The sequence below is a fragment of the Nicotiana sylvestris genome, chromosome 4 (genome assembly GCF_000393655.2).
Source record: "Nicotiana sylvestris chromosome 4, ASM39365v2, whole genome shotgun sequence".
Lineage (NCBI taxonomy): Eukaryota > Viridiplantae > Streptophyta > Magnoliopsida > Solanales > Solanaceae > Nicotiana > Nicotiana sylvestris.
This window is the reverse complement of record NC_091060.1, coordinates 88240708-88255271: the sequence shown is the minus strand read 5'-3', so window position 1 is coordinate 88255271 and position 14564 is coordinate 88240708. Positions and strand designations below refer to the sequence as shown.

At 34.7% G+C, this 14564-nt stretch overlaps 1 pseudogene; it reads right to left on the bottom strand.

Moving 5' to 3' along the window:
• Positions 1-13803, bottom strand: part of LOC104222765 (actin-101-like) — a 32423-nt pseudogene extending 18620 nt beyond the window's left edge.
• Between the last annotated feature and the right edge of the window lie 761 nt (positions 13804-14564).

Genomic DNA, 14564 nt, shown 5'->3' with positions numbered 1-14564 from the left:
TTGAAGTATCTTATTCGTGCTCTTTGATTGTAGTATCGTTCCATGACTTGCTTTTGTGCTGCCATTCTTATTAGTGCAGCTTCCCTTTTTCCTTCAAGTAAATCAAGGTTTATGCGCATTTCTTCTTCATTGGATTCTTCTGACATTTGCGTATACCTCACGCTTGGCTCCCCTATCTCAACTGGAATTAAAGCTTCAACTCCATATACTAATGAGAATGGCGTTTCTCCCGTGCTTGTTTTCGTTGTCGTGCGGTATGCCCATGAAACACCAGGTAACAATTCTAGCCAATTGCCTTTAGCTTCTTCTAATCACTTCTTCAAATTGTTAACAATAACTTTATTTGTTGATTCAGCTTGTCCGTTACCCGCCAGATGATAAGGCGTAGATGTAATCCTTTTGATTTGCCAACTTTGAAAAAATTCTATGATTTGTGCGCTTATAAATTGCGGGCCATTATCACACATGATTTCCTTTGGTACACCGAATCGACATATGATATTTCTCCAAATGAATTCTCTGACCTCTTTTTCTTACACCTGTTTGAATGCTCCTTCTTCCACCTATTTAGTAAAATAATCAGTGAGTACAAGCAAGAATTTTACCTGTCCTTTTGCTTGTGATAGTGGAGCCACGATATCCATCGCCCATTTCATAAAAGGCCATGGTGCAATGATCGGATGTAACAACTCCACTAGTCTGTGCATGTTATTACTGTATCTCTGGCATTTATCACATTTAGCCACGAAATTTTCCGCTTCTTCTTCCATTTTAGGGCAATAATAACCTGCCCTAATCATGGTTCTTACCAGTTATCTTCCTCCAGCGTGATTCCCACAATGCCCCTCGTGTATTTCTCTCATTACATATTCCTCTGAGAAGGCCCGAGGCATCTTGCTAAGGGACCACCGAACATTTTTCGATAAAGATTACCTTACTTTAAACAATATCGAGCAACCTTTTTTCAAAGCGCGTGAGCATTTTTCTTGTCTTCAGGGATGGTACTATACTGCAAAAAAGCAACAATATCGTTCCTCAAATCCCAGGTTAAGTTATTAAAATTTACCTCATTTTTGTCTGGATCGAGTATTGAATGAAACAAATGAATTACGGAAGCATTTTCATTGCTTGCTACGTCTGTCGCAGAAGCGAGATTGGGTTGGGCATTTGCCTCGACATTTTCATCTCTTGGTATCTGCGTGACCTTCTAGGTTTGAAATTACCTAATCAAATCCCGTACCTTCTCTAATACTATTTTATTCATGCTTCCCTGGCTGTATAATTCCCTAACATTTGGTTAACTACAAGCTGCGAATTACTTTTGATTACAATCTGATTAATGTCGAGTTCCAGTGCCAGTTCTAAACTTGCAATCACAGCTTCATACTCTGCCTCATTGTTAGTTATAGAATGACATTTAATGGCTTGTCGAATGGTTTCACCCATATGTGGTACCAAAACAATTCAGCCATCAGTAAATAAGGTCCAAATTCCTGGATTAGATCCGTTGAACACCTGTAATTCTTTTTCTGTTTCTAATTTCATTCCTTGGCTAAAATTAGCCACAAAATCTGCTAACACTAGAGATTTTATCGCAGTTCTAGGCTTGTATGTGATGTCATATTCTCTTAATTCTATAGCCCATTTGGCTAACCTACCTGATAACTCATGCTTGTGTAATATATTGCGTAATGGATAAGCAGTTACTACGGCAATAGGGTGACATTGAAAATAAGGCCTTAGTTTTCTAGATGCCATGATTAGTGCAAGTGCAAGCTTTTCTAATTGAGGATACCGCGTCTCCGCATCTAATAATGATTTGCTGACATAATAAATTGGAGATTGTTTATCTTGTTCTTTACGAACTAAACTAGCACTTACTGCTACTTCGGAGACAACAAGATAAACGAGCAATTTTCCCCCAACCTTTGGTTTTGCGAGCAACGACGAATTTGACAGGTATGTCTTCAAGTTTTTGAGTGCTTGTTGACACTCCTCAGTCCATTCGAACTGATCTTGCTTTTTAAGAGCTGAAAAGAATTTAAAACACTTTTTTGATGATTTGAAAATAAATCTTCCTAAGGCTGCAATTCTTCCTGTCAATATTTGCACTTCTTTTTTACTCATAAGCATGTCAGGAATTTCTTCAATGGCTTTAATCTGTGAGGGATTTACTTCAATACCACGGTTAGAAACAAGAAAACCCAAAAACTTACCTAATGAAATGCCGAATGCACATTTCTCAGGATTTAGTTTCATATTGAATTTTCGCAAGATCTGAAACTTGCCAGACAAGTACGATATATGGTCCCCTGAATGTTGAGTTTTGACGAGCATATCATCTATGTAGACCTCCATAGTCTTTCCTAAATGTTCTTGGAACATTTTGGTTACCAATCTTTGATACGTTGCACCACCATTTTTGAGACCAAAAGGCATTACTTTATAATAATAAGTCCCCATGTCTGTTATAAATGAAGTTTTTTCTTCATCTAGGGGATCCATTTGATCTGGTTGTACCTTAAATACGCATCTAAAAAGCTTAACAACTCATGTCCTGCAGTAGCATCAACTAGTTGATCTATATGTGGTAATGGAAAAGAATCTTTAGGACAAGCTTTGTTAAGATCTGTGTAATCTACACAAACTCGCCATTTACCATTCTTTTTTGGTACTACAACAATATTAACTAACCAATTAAGATACTTTACCTCGCGGATAGACCTAATTTTTAGTAATTTTTGGACCTCATCTTGAATCACCTGATTTTTGAAAGTCCCTTGCTTTCTCTTCTTTTGTTTGACAGGTGGGTATGATGGGTCTTCATCTAACTTGTGAGTCATTACTTCCGGTGGTATTCCTGTCATATCAGAATGGGACTAAGCAAAACAATCCACATTAATTTTCAAAAACTTAATCAACTTACCTTTCATGTCGTGAGCCCCAACGTAGACTTTTCTTTCAGGCCATTGTGTAAATAACTCTACAGCCTCCAGTTCTTCAATCGTTGTTCTGATATTTTCATTTTCCTCTGGTTCTTGAATGGAATCGGGCCTTGAGCCCACATCTGTTCGCCCTTGTTCAGTTGAGGCTTGTGTTGTGGTATCCTCAACTGGATTCTGTAACTGTTATTTTTCTTCGTTTCTTGTATTTAAATCTGCTACAGAGTTGATGCTCCTGGATGTATTTTGATCCCCATAGATTTGACGTATCCCCCATGGTGATGGAAATTTAATAACTTGATGTAAGGTAGACGGAACGACATCCATCTCGTGTATCCATGGTCTCCGAGAATCATATTGTAAGCCATCTCCATCTCTACCACTTGAAACTTTGTATCTTTGACAACCCCTTCTGCGAATGTAGTAAGGGTTATCTCCCCTTTCGTCACAATGCTGGAATTGTCGAATCCAGACAAAGTATGCGCCTTTGGTACTAGTTTATCTTCAACTTGCATCTCGTGCAGTACTCTTAGCAGAATAGTGTTCACGGAACTACCTGGATCAATCAAAACTCATTTCACATTAGTATCATGTACAAGTAGAGATATTACCAATGCATCATTATGTGGAGTTAACACGTCATCCACATCTGCATCATCAAACGTAATGCTTTCTTCCTCTAAGACATGTCGCACCCGCTTTCCGTGGGTAATTGTGACTTTGGAAACTTTATTGGCTGCTGTGTACGTTACACCATTGATTTCTTCGCCCTCACTTATAACATTAACGGTCCTTTGGGGAGAAGGAGGTTTAGGGGGCTCCTACCTGTTCTTCATGTATGCTTGCTTACCTTTCTGACTGAATAATTTAGAGAGATACCCTTGCTTAATAGATGATCAACTTCGCCTTGTAGCAATCTGCCATTTTATGACCATGATCGTTATGAAATTCGCACCAGTGATCAGGATTGCGCCTGTTTGGATTTGATCTCATTTCTTTTGGCCAACGTACCTTATCGCCCTTGCCTTTTAACACCGCTACCAATTTTGAAGTGCTAACATTGAACTTGTAACCGCCAAATCTTGACTTCAAGTTCCTATCATCATCTCAAATTTCACGTGAGTTTCGATCGTTCCTAAATCTCGATGATGAACCTGACTCTCTCGTTCTACGATCGTACCTTGAATTATCTTGCTTTGATCTTGAGTCTTTTACTGCTGGGCCCATATATGGTTCGTACTTGTTTTTACCGGACCTTTTTTCGTTTTCTGAACATCTCGAACTCACCTTCTCCTCTTTCTGAGATCGGGAGATAATGTCTTCTTCTATCCTTAGCTTCGTATTGTATCTGTTGTAAACATCATTCTAGGTTGTTGCTGGAAATTCACGCAGGCTTTCCTTGAGTCGTCTCGTGGCTTCTGAACTTTTCTCATTCAAGTTACTAGCAAAAGCCATAGCTGCCCAATTATCTGGTACGCGTGGTAACATCATTCTTTCACGCTGGAACCTATCCACGAACTCCCTAAGCAACTCTGAATCTTCTTGCTTGATTTTGAAAATATCTTCCATTCTCTTTTCAACTTTTTGAGCTCCCGAATATGCTTTGATAAAAGAATTTGCAAGCTCAGCAAAAGAATTTATAGAATTTTCGGGTAAAAGGGAATACCATGTTAGTGCACTCTTGGTGAGTGTTTCACCAAATTTTTTGACCAACACCGATTCAATTTCTTGTTTGGTTAAATCATTTCCCTTCACACCAGTTGTAAATGCAGTCACGTGGTCTCGTGGATCAGTTGTGCCATCATACTTTGGAATATCAGGCATTTTGAACTTCTTCAGGATTGGCACCGGAGCTGCATTAGGCTTCCATGGTTGTTGTGAGTACTTATCCATGTCTATTCCTTTGATCACGGGTGGTACTCCAGGTATTTGCTCTATACGGTCGCTTTTCTCCTTGAGCTGCTTCTGCAAGGTTAGAACTAAATTTTGTAAATCAGAATTACTATGTTACCTGGCTCGCCATCGCAAGACTCGCTTGGAGTTCCAACAGTGCCTGAGTTAATGAGCCCAGAATGTGAGTTTTACAAAGTATTCTGATTCGGAGTTGGTGTTGGTGGTGCAATTGGCAATTGACTAGTAAAAGCTCGGAGGGCATTGCTGACTTGTTGAGCAATGAGATTTTTTAAGGCATCATCAAGTGCTTGTTCGTTTGCAACCCCATAATTGGTTTCAGAGCCCTCTGGAGTTCGTTCTCGTGACTGACGTTGTGAATCACACGGTGAGGGAAGTGGTGTCCTATCACCCACATTATTCTCATGTTGTTGAGTATCTTGGTTGTTGTCGTTGTTATTCGACATGGTAAGTTTTGATGAAAGAATTAATTAAGAAAGTAAACCATTATCAGATTCCCGGTAACGGAACCAATTCGTTTAACCAAAAATAGTAATTTCGGTCAAAGCTTTATTTTAGAAGAACTAGGGTTACTGATAATCAATATATAAAATGAATAAAAGAAATTGGCTTTGATAATAATCAGAAGAACAGAAGAAAACAAAGTAAATCAGTATATTTTGGTGATCTTTCGTGTCCTTACAAATGATCAATCTTCTCCTTTTATAGCTATTTCTAAGTGGTACGTTTTGTTTTTTCCATAATTGAGCCATTATTGTCAATTAATGGCATTTAATGACATTTAATGTAACGTTACAATCAGCAATCATATTTGATTCAATACAGATTCCTTAACGTTTCTGTATTTATGCCCAATAGTTCGTATCTATTCCTTATTTTCTATCAGATTCATTCTCTTCCGTCATAAAGTGGTTCGAGCACCTGCCTTCATCACTTGTTCTCTTTAACTGGCACTACTAGAAATCCGGTAAAAAGCGACCACAAAAAGCGACCAAAGTCGGTCGCTTATAGGCATAAAAGCGACCAAAAAGTGACCAAACATGCCTGGTCGCAATATTACTGGTCCCTTTATTTTAGGGACCAAAGTTGGTCGCTAATTAGCGACCAACTTTGGTATCTAAGGTAAAAGGACCAAATATTCTGATTTTGACTTTAGTGACTAACTTTGGTCGCTATATTAATTTAATAATATAAATTTGGCGACCAAAGTTGGTCTCTACATATGAAATACGTTGTTTTTAATTTATCATTAATCATTAGAAAGCGACCAACTTTGGTCTCTAATCCAAATATTATATTTTAAAATCTGGACAATAGAGACCAAAGTTGGTCGCTAAATTCAAGAATTTAATTATTTCCAGAAATTGTATTTTTTTTAATAGAAATCTGGGCAGGTAGTGACCAAGGTTGGTCGCTATTTCCCAGAAAATTATTTTTTTATAGTGAAATGCGACCAAATAGAGACCAAAGTTGGTCGCTTTTCTAGGTATATTTTTGGCAGAAACTGCCTGTTTTGGCAGCTACACCACCTGCCAGCTTACCAAACATCCTAAACAGGCATTTTATGCCAGCAACAACAACAACAACAATTAAAAGCAACAATCAATAGAACTAACACATTAAGCTAACAAAACTAAGTTAACGCTTATTACAAGCCCATTCGAACTAAAAAGAACTAACACAATAGAACTAAATTTTTTTGTCTAGTTCAAAGTATATAAAGTACTCAAGGAGTGTTCTTTCAGCATCCTCGTCCGAAAGTTGGATTGCCTCGCCCGATTCATTAGGTGGTTGACTGCGTATGAATTCCCCCACGTCAGCTGCATGTGAAGCGAACCTATATGAAAAATTATATATATTGAATTAGTATTTCAAAATTTATATAAAAGTAAATCAAAATACTTAATGAAAAGTAAAAAACTTACATGTATATAGTCGAGGCTCGACCCTCCTTTCTGAATCAGTCTCTTTCTTCTTCTTTACAATACGAGTTTCATTGAATAGCTCATCTTGCTTCATTGGCATCATAAAGCTGTCTGGTGGCTTTGGTGATTATCCTCGTGGTACTATTACTCGGGATGAACTTGGATACAGAGAATAACTTGGATACAGTACCTGACAGGGTGTGTCTTTGATCAATTGTTGATCTCTATAGCTACAATGATAATGAGAAGGCAACGACATGTGTTTCAAAATAGTGATGGTATAGGTAGGATTTAACATTTCCTAAGTAGATAAAAGAGGTTATAGAGGAATTCTCTACTTCACTTTCCAAGAGGAAAAAAAGTTTGATTGATAGTGGCAACGTTGATGAAGACGGAATGTTTTTCGTTGGTCATGGCAGTTCCCATAAAGCGGGGATCATAAGACTCTATGATGACAAAGATTATAGGAAGTTTTGTTCTAAACTTCTTCCAAGTCTGATCCGTACAAGCTTAATATGATATTGGTGATATTTCTTCGGATTCAGACAATAATTTGACCGACAAAAGTATGGAAATGCTCTTAAAAAGAATTAAAGGTAAAATCTTTTCAGCATCCTTCTCTACCAAGAAAAACATTTTACCTTTAATTCTTTTTAAGAGCATTTCCATACTTTTGTCGGTCAAATCATTGTCTGAATCCGAAGAAATATCACCAATATCACATTAAGCTTGTACGGATCAGACTTGAAAGAAAATTTAGAACAAAACTTCCTATAATCTCTGTCATCATAGAGTCTTATGATCCCCATTCTATGGGAACTGCCATGACCAACGGAACACATTCCGTCTTCATCAACCTTGTCACTCTCAATTAAACTTCTTTTCCTCATGGAAAATGAAGTACAGAATTACTCTATAAGCTCTTCTTTTATCTACTTAGAAAATACTAAATTCCTACCTACACCATCACTATTTGAAACACATGTCATTGCCTTCTCATCATCATTGTCGCTAATGAGAAGAACAATTAAAGGCACACTTTGCCAGGTACTGTGTCTTAGTTATTCTTGGTGGAAGTCCTATTGCATGTCTAATAACGTCATCAACCTCTTCTAATAATCCTCCGGCAATCTAAAATTCCAAAACATAAACTAAAAGTTCAATTCATATCCTAAACCTTCAATTCATATCCACAAAAGTTCAAGTCATATCCTAAAGGTTCAACTCATATCGTAAAAAGTTCAAGTCATATCGTAAAATTTCAATTTATATCGTACAAGTTCAATTCACAAGAACAAAACCTAAAAACTAAAAGTTCATCAATTCTTATCCTACGAGTTTAAACATAAACTAAAAGTTCAATTTATATCCTAAAGGTTCAATTCATATCCACAAAAGTTCAAGTCATATCCTAAAATTTCTATTTATATCCTAAAAATTCAACTCATATCCTAAAAGTTTCAATTTATATCCTACAAGTTCAATTCACAAGAACAAAACCTAAAAACTAAAAGTTATATTCATATCCTACGAGTTTAAACATAAACTAAAAGTTCAAGTCATATCCTAAAGGTTCAATACATATGCTAAAGGTTCAATTTATTTCCTTAAAAGTTCAACTCATATCCTAAAAGTTTCAATTCATATCCTAAAAAGTTCAAGTCATACATAAAAGCTTCAATTTATATCCTACAAGTTCAATTCACAAGAACAAAACCTAAAAACTAAAAGTTATATTCATATCTTACGAGTTTAAACATAAACTAAAACTTCAAGTCATATCCTAAAGGTTCAATACATATCCTAAAGGTTCAATTTATTTCCTAAAAGTTCAACTCATATCCTAAAAGTTTCAACTCATATCGTAAAAAGTTCAAGTCATACATAAAAGCTTCAATTTATATCGTACAAGTTCAATTCACAAGAACAAAACCTAAAAACTAAAAGTTCATCAATTCTTATCCTACGAGTTTAAACATAAACTAAAAGTTCAATTTATATCCTAAAGGTTCAATTCATATCCACAAAAGTTCAAGTCATATCCTAAAATTTCTATTTATATCCTAAAAATTCAACTCATATCCTAAAAGTTTCAATTCATATCCTAAAAATTCAATTCACAAGAACAAAACCTAAAAACTAAAAGTTATATTCATATCCTACGAGTTTAAACATAAACTAAAAGTTCAAGTCATATCCTAAAGGTTCAATACATATGCTAAAGGTTCAATTTATTTCCTAAAAGTTCAACTCATATCCTAAAAGTTTCAATTCATATCCTAAAAAGTTCAAGTCATACATAAAAGCTTCAATTTATATCCTACAAGTTCAATTCACAAGAACAAAACCTAAAAACTAAAAGTTATATTCATATCTTACGAGTTTAAACATAAACTAAAACTTCAAAACATAAACTAAAAGTTCAATTCATATCCTAAACCTTCAATTCATATCCACAAAAGTTCAAGTCATATCCTAAAGGTTCAACTCATATCGTAAAAAGTTCAAGTCATATCGTAAAATTTCAATTTATATCGTACAAGTTCAATTCACAAGAACAAAACCTAAAAACTAAAAGTTCATCAATTCTTATCCTACGAGTTTAAACATAAACTAAAAGTTCAATTTATATCCTAAAGGTTCAATTTATATCCACAAAAGTTCAAGTCATATCCTAAAATTTCTATTTATATCCTAAAAATTCAACTCATATCCTAAAAGTTTCAATTCATATCCTAAAAATTCAATTCACAAGCTAAAAGTTTCAATTTATATCCTAGATTTCTATAAACCCTAGATTTTTATAAAATGTTAAATAATGATAAATACAACCTAAACCCTAGGTTTCTATAAAATACAATGTTAAATAATCAATTGAAACACTAGTCATTTGAAACTAATTCATAGCTAATAAACAAAACATTATAAGCTTACACAAAAGATATAAATTGTAATTATAACCTAGAATTTTTAGGAGATGGAGAAGGAGAGAGACGCAACAACGGCAGAGGCGACGGCGACGGGAAGGCGGCAGCTGGGCAGTGGTCGTTGGTGGCGTGGGTGGGGCCTCTGGTGCTGGGAGTTGGAAGGGGGGGGGGTTGAGTGTGAGAGAGAAAAGAGAGATTTTGGGAAATTTTTAGAAAGAATGGGAGGGGATCCCGGTTTTGACACTCTGGAATTAAAAATAGCGACCACAGTTGGTCGCTATTTTGGTAGGTAAATCAGTTTTGAATTTTTAGAAATAGCGACCAAAGTTGGTCGCTATTTCTAAAAAAATTATATTACTCTTAATTCAATTTAAAATTATATATATATATATATATATATATATAGTATAAATTTAGGATTTTAATTCAATTTAAGCTATATATATATAATACAATTTAAAATTATGTACATATGTAGTATAAATTTAGGATTTTAATTCAATTTAAGCTATATATATATATATATATATATATATATTCGATAAATTTATATATAAGCTATATTCGATACAGTACTACTTAATACACTTATACTCAGTGGATAGTATAGCGTAAGTATATATATTATATATATATATATATAAGCTATATTCGATACAGTATTACCTAATACACTTATACTTAGTGCATAGTATAGCGTAAGTATATATATTATATATATATAAGCTATATTCGATACAGTATTACGTAATACACTTATACTTAGTGCATAGTATAGCGCAAGTATATATATTATATATATAAGCTATATTCGATACAGTATTACCTAATACACTTATACTTAGTGCATAGTATAGCGTAAGTATATATATATTATATATGTAAGCTATATTCGATATAATATTACCTAATAGACTTATACTCATATATATATATATATATATATATATATATATATATATATATATATATATATATAGAGAGAGAGAGAGAGAGAGACGCACGATTCGTAGTACTATTCATCCCTTGTATTACAAAAGTATTAACGGCTTATATTTATATTATTTAGATAGTAAATACAAAAGTGATTTTTAATTTTGACCATTGTTGACCTGAATAGAGACCAACTTTGGTCGCTATTTATTCAAGAATTTAGTTTAGCGACCAAAGTTGGTCGCTATATTTAAATCAGATTTAATTATATTTCATATAATATTTAAATTAATAATATAATTATTAAAATTGTATAACTGGGCCCCATTTAAGCGACCAAAGTTGGTCGGTATCTGCCTACCCTTTAAATAGCGACCAACGTTGGTCGCCATTTTTATATTATATATATATTTATATTTTATAATTTTTTAAAATAATAATATAATTATTAAAATTTAGTATGTGGGTCCCACTTTAGCGACCAACATTGGTCACTAATCTCAGTAAATGTTTGACCAAGAAAGTCTGACCAGTCCAGTCAACATTTTGACTAATATAGCAACCAAGTAGCGACCAACCTTGGTAGCTATTTTGTTTCTTTTATTTATTTTATTATTTTCGCTAGTTTAGCGACCAACTTTGGTTGCTTTTTCCCACAGACCAATTTTGGTCGCTAAATTTTGGTCGGTTTTTTCCGGATTTATAGTAGTGTGGTCCACGTGTCATGGCGTGTCATCTTATAATGAATCCCATATATAAACTTAGTTTTTCCCAATACAAACTATAACAGTAGAGAACCAGAATATGCTGGTATTCCTTCTTTTTCTTACCAGTTGTGCGACCATTAGCAAACAGAGAGAGAACAGCCTGGTTTGCAACATACATGGCTGGCACTTTGAATGTCTCAAACATGATTTGAGTCATTTTCTCTCGTTCTGCCTTGGAGTTAAGTGGTGCCTCAGTCAGCAGAACAGGATACTCCTCGGGAGCAACACGGAGCTCATTGTAAAATGTGTGATGCCATAATTCCTCCATCTCATCCCAGTGGATTACTATGCCATGTTCAATCGGATATCTCAGAGTCAAAATACCTCTTTTAGACTGAGCTTCATCGCCAACATAGGCATCTTTCAGTTCCATTCCAACTTTACTGCCAGTGCGACGAGGATGACCAACTAAACTTTCGAAAACAGCCCTTGGAGAATCATCCCCAGCAAAGCCGACCTAGAGAAACAAACAACAAAATAGTTATTATTCATTAGCAGGTCACATAGGTAAGTAATACAGTTAACACAATGTATGAAGCTGAATTTGCAAGCAGTTTTTCTAACCTTGCTCATTCGAGTTCCGTTGTCAATAACAAGTGGTTGAATATCCTTCACATCAGCCATCTCCTAAGGATTTCAAAAATATATATTTTTCAAGTATAATTTAGGTGAGACATCACTGGTACAAATACAGAGTGAAATTGAAAAATAGTCACAAAGTCAGCTTGGTCTGTGAGTAATTTCTTCCTTTATATATATTGTCAGATTATTTTTATCTCCCCTCAAGCTCAAGGTGAGATAGATTGGTGCAGTCAGAGTTTATTCAAGAAATTTGAAGATATCTCACTCATGTTGATATCCCAAAGGCCAAAACATTGCCAAATCCTAATTCACCTTCCTGCCCATGAAAAGAAAGAGAAAAATGCTGAAAATTAGCTAGTAGTATTTCCTAAATAACATGTCCTCACTCTAGACCAAGATTTATTAGTTCATCTTTCACATGATATATACAAGGTAGTTGCACAACTACTCTAGACTGAAAAAATATTCATATTCACAAAGAATAGTAGCACAGGAATCACTAAACTTAAGAAATATGAGAACGGAAGGCAGACATGCAAACTGCTATATATGGTGATAACTAAAATACGATTTTCAATGTTTGGAGATAGCATTCAAGAAACAAGTTAAGAATATTTAGTTAAGAGTTTTCCTTTAATTGGTGCTATAGTAACCTTAAAGAATAACAAAACTCTACTTGTCAATTGATGCTATTTCTGTTTTAATTGGAATCAATCTTTCGTTGCATGGTTATGTTTTTTTATTCGTTTTTTGTTAACAAGGAACCCGCAGCCGCTACCCTTTGAGTGCGCACAAGGTAAATCCCGCTCTTCTGTAATAGCCCGCAAACCACACAGGAGGGTAAACCATACTAGCCAAGCCCCGTGTAATAGGCTCGACCCAGGAAGCCATGCAAGTTGGTTTGGAACCCTAGATCTCCCATTTGGTAAGTCCCTTGCTCAATCAACTCGGCCACCCCGAAGGGTATTGTTTTTAATCGTTTTAAACACATAAAAGCACAAAAAGTTGAAGTTTTCCTCCTGCCTTTGAGAAAAGAAAGAAAAAGGTCTTGCTTTTTTTAGTGGATTTAACCATGTTATCACCAAACTGAATCAATAACTTACCCAATTAACACAAAAAGTTCTGGCTATCCAATCATTCTGGGCTCAAGTTTTTGCATTGTCTAAGAAAATCATTACACTGATTTTCTATAGCAGCAGATATCTGAGCTAAAATCTTATTATGCCAGGGAATTAGAATGGGCAAATGGGCATGGACAATGTCCAACACTAGCAAGAAAGTGTTTTTTGTACTCTCTTTGTAAACATTTTCCCTGGTAATAAAATCAACTAATTACCCAAAAAAAAAGTGTCTACTTTGTCCAAATATATCGCATATGTAAAATCGGGTGACCCCTTAAATTTGCAAGAGCAAAGCTCAATCAAGAACCAAAAAAGAAAATTATATATATCCTTCTTTCCCAATTTGATGGTTCCATTCAAATTTTATGAGATGGGCAAAAAAGACTAATTCAACAGGTATAGAAGACATTTGGATCAGAACCGTGCAATCATCTACTAATAAGTATCAAACTGAATAAAAATTCAAGAATCAGAAACCCAAAATTTGGTTAACCAGTTACACCAACAAATCATTGAATAACCAATAACAAGTAGCAAGCACATAAATACAAGTGAAACAGAGACAAACCACACTGAATACAATCGATGTTCAAACATAACTGAAACTTACGTTTAAGGGTGGAAGCCACTGCTAGTTCAGGATATACCGAGAATGTTAGAAAAACAAAGGACTTTTCTGGTTAACAGAAAGAGAATTGTTAGTTTCTGTTCATAATATTATGGGACACGTGTAGATGATTGTAAATGGAAATCAAACGTAAGTTTCGAATCAAATTAGTGCTATTGGACCAATTCATTTTTTCCGTTTTGGCTTCCTTTTTTTTTTTTTTTTTTCCTTTTAAATTCCACACCAGATATTTTGGTTTATGCTCCCTAGTTTCCGTTTGGTTTGAATTATTTTACTAACTGATTATTTTCTCTGACAATTTTTCTTTTAGGCAACACCAACAAAAATTTCTTTCCTCCAAACTGAAGCAAGATGCATACATTTCTTCTTAAATTTACTTTTTGTCCACTCATTTACTACTTATATTTATGTGCACTGCTTTGGCTTAACAAGAACTTCTATAGCAAAATTATCTCATGAAAATAGAATCCACCTATCTTGTCCAACTCGTCAAAATTTGAGCGAGTTGGATTAGGCCTAATTTTATAGAGTAGAATTTGCGAACATCTCAAGTCAGCCATCTAAAAGTTGAGCTGATTCTGGCTAAATATGTTAGCCCTAATTGACACATAAGAAAACCTTTTTTTTGGTTTTATACTCCCTCCGTTCCAGTTTATGTGAACCTGTTTGATTGGACACAGAATTTAAGAAAAAAAAAAACTTTCGGAGTTTGTGGTCCTAAACAAGTCAAAAAGGGATCCAGAGTATTTGTGTGGTTATAAAAGCTTTTCATTAAGGGTAGAATTGAAAATTTAAGCTAAATTGGTTCCAAATTTAGAAAGGAATCAT